This window comes from Leptonychotes weddellii, chromosome 8, assembly GCF_054177405.1.
Source record: "Leptonychotes weddellii isolate Sample4059 chromosome 8, ASM5417740v2, whole genome shotgun sequence".
NCBI classification, from domain to species: Eukaryota; Metazoa; Chordata; class Mammalia; order Carnivora; family Phocidae; genus Leptonychotes; species Leptonychotes weddellii.
The window spans coordinates 40,765,010-40,768,405 of NC_138376.1; the positions used below are offsets into that span (position 1 = coordinate 40,765,010).

A 3,396-nucleotide genomic window follows, 5' to 3' on the forward strand; every position below is an offset into this window, starting at 1 on the left:
AAGGAGATTTGTCCTACCCCCTAGTTGGACTTTGATTCCTGATCTGCTGATTATTTTCCAGAAAGTTATAGTGACTGCCTGGCCAGATGCCAGCTCACTGTACCAGCTGAGTGTAAAAATGGGCAAATGATCAAGTAGTGTGCATATCAGGCCTGCTAGCACAGGACTCACTAGGAAAAACTTACAGGATTAGTCTCTCCTTGTCTATCCTAGGTGGATCTGAACCCCAGAGTCCCTTTCTTGTGCCATGGGGCATTTAAGTTAAAAGATGGAGGAAGCACTGACTCCTCCTCCATCATCCGGACTGGATGCCACTGCAATATAGTGAGGCATCTCCTAGTTCCTGGTCTGATCCTGCCACATCAGTTTTTCAGGTTAGGAGAATCACCAGCCCTCCCACAGTGATCAGGGGGCTGAGGTCCAAGCCATGTAGTTATACCTCTTGGAGGTGGCTTTCTGGCAGGATTTTCCACAGAAGTGTTCAGGATTGAGTTCCAGCCCTGACCCTGGCATCATTAGGATGGGGGGGATGGGTGCTGAGATTTAAGCTGACTAGAATCGATCACCTGAAGCACAGGGCCACAGAGATTTCTAGGGAGAGTCATAGGAGGCCCACTACTTTTCTGGAAAACTAGCCTGCAAAGGTTCGGTCTTAACCATGTTAATCCTTTCTCTCTCAGCATTTGGGTTGTTTCCAGGCTTTTGCTATTGGAAATAGTGAGGCAATGAATAGCCTTGTACTCACCTTCTTTTCAAAATTTACCATCACATCTTTGAAATTGAGTCCTGGAAGTAGGGTTCCTGGGTCAGAAGCCACATGCAAATTTTCTAGAAATTACTTATTCCCTTCTCAGGGGTTGTACTATTTCATCAGAATTTTTAAAAAGTTCTCTTAGTGATTCTAAGATACAGGCAGTATTGAGAAACACTGATCTAGAATAGATTCCCCCAAATTTCTTATATCATTTGAAAATTACTTGGGCTCTTCCATTTCTTGGTAAATCTCTAATTCCAAATCTTGGTAAATCTTCAGGTAAAAAAATCCCTGCAAGGCGTTAGCACTACAATTATGGGCCCTTAAATCCTGGCTGAATGTAACCGTAATACCTTATATTCAGACAGCAGTTTCACTAACATCATCTCGTTCGGTCCTCACAGTATTTCAGTGATGTAAAGGAAACTGATGTCCTTATCTCCATGTTATAGTTTTGGTGCATAGAAGGGAGCCAGATATCTTTACCACAGAGTTCAGTCTGGGGTTCATAAGTGGGCTTTGGAGGAGGACCTCTCAGCCCCTTAAATTATATGTGGCATTAATGTGGGCATATTGTGGTGGTAGTAATGGAGGGAGACTTGGCCCATAGTGTTCCGCAGATTCTCAAAGGAATCTGTTGCCCCAAACAGGCTAAGTGGAAAGAACATGGGATTTGAAATCAGAAGAAAAATTCTCCTAGTATTTTCTGGCTGTGTGATTGGATTTGAGGGAGGGCTGAGTGCTGCCCACTGCTCAGCCCAGCTGGTTGAATTGACAGGGCCGATCTGGCTTTCCCATGCAGGGTACTTTTACTTCTTTTAAGGGTGGGGAACAGTAGGATCTAAAGGCAGGGTGACCAAGGTAGAAAACAACTCAGGCACTCAGTTCTTATTCTTTTTTTATTATTATTTAAGACCTTTATTAACGGGTGCTTGCTGTTTGTTGATTTTTTTGAAAAAATCAAGTTGTAAACTTTTTATTACAAATTAAAAATGAGGTTCTTAAAAATCTCAACTTGACCAGATATGAAACAATTTAAAAAACCTTTAAAGATGTATTGAGAAAAACCAGTTTTGTTTTTTTGTTTTTTTTAAACACGTTTGTCATTACCAAAAAGAGACGTCTTTAGGTAAAAATAATAAAAACCCCATTCTGCATAGATAATGCAGATGGTTCTATTTATCTGGTCAGTGGGCAAAAAGCAAGCACTTAAGGTCTTCAGCTCCAATCTTTTGTTCATTTCTTATTGCTGGAATTTCATCTTCATTTCTTCGTGGTGGATGACTAAACCGGATGATGGTAGAGATGGTAAATCGGCATTTACTCAGCCCCGCCCTGCTCAGCCTTGGGAGCGGACGAATTCTCAGCTGGTGGATCGGCTGCTTTTGTCTCTTTGCCATCTTGTGGTTTAGGGTTTTCTGGGCGTCTGGGTCGGTAATTGAAGTTGCCGTGGTACCTACGTTGAGGTGGCTGCTGACCTTGGGTCTCATCTCCTTGATTTTCCTTATCTTCCTCATTGCCATCCTCTCTAGGCTGTCTTCGGCGAGGAGGACCCCTGCGGAATCGTGGTCTCTAACCCTGATACATATTCGGTCTCACTGGTCTACCTTGTTCTCCTGCACCCTGGTTGTCAGCACCCTCCATCACTTCTCCCTGCACAGGAGGGTTGGAATACGGTGGTCCACGCCCATAGGGTCTCCGCATGTAGTAAGGTGGGAACCGTCACCGCGGTAGGGCTGGCGTTGTTGGGCCTGGCCTTCGGGAGCACTTTCTGATCCCTCGTTCTTTTCCCCACTCTCACTCTTCTGGTAATTCTGCTGGGAATTGCTTGGAGGACCCCTGCGACGTGGACAGCGTCTATAATGGTTACGGTCTGCTGCATGTTTACTGCCTTGCACTGGAACTCCACCAGGGCCTGTCACATTTGCTGCCCCCGCACCCTTTTCTCCTTCAGCCACATCAGAGTCCACAGTCTCTCCATCTCCTACACTGCGAAGGTACTTCCTGGGCCTATTCTTCTTCTGGTGTACAAATACATCCTCCTTGGTGTCATTCCTGTTGATGAAACCAGATCCGTTTCTTATATTGAACCACTTTACCGTTCCCAAAACCTTCGTTGCGATGAGGTTTTTGTCCCCGCCGGCAGGCGCCGCCGATGTGGGGCCGCCCGGGCCGCTGCGGGGCTTGGTGTCGGCAGCGCTGACCGCAGGGCTGGCGGGCGGCTGCTGGGTCTCGGCCTCGCGGCTCATGGTTGCGATGATGGTGACTGGGGCCAGCGGCGGCAGCTGCGGCTCCTCCCGGGGTGTGACGGTAATTAGGCCGGCGGCCGCGGCGGGCCTGCTCAGGGCTCTCTGGGGTCCGCTCTTCGCTCCCGCTACCCATCGAACCTACTCACTTCTTATTCTTCACGGTGTTTAAACATTTTGGATTTGAATGATTTGGGTGGGAAACACTCCTGTATTCCACCACTCCTTGTTGTTCGCCAAGGTCGAGAGTCACAGTCCATCTTACGTGAGTTTCCCCCACAGTTCCCTCTTCCCGGGGAAGCCCATCTCTCATATCTTCTTATGGTTAACTCTCTCATCACTGAGGTCTCTGCTTCTGAAAGGCTTTCCTTGGTCCATCTGGATCAGCAACATTCA

At 47.1% G+C, this 3,396-nt stretch overlaps 1 pseudogene; it reads right to left on the minus strand.

Moving 5' to 3' along the window:
* Positions 1-2,020: 2,020 nt before the first annotated feature.
* On the minus strand, positions 2,021-3,147 carry LOC102733165 (Y-box-binding protein 1 pseudogene; annotated as a pseudogene).
* Between the last annotated feature and the right edge of the window lie 249 nt (positions 3,148-3,396).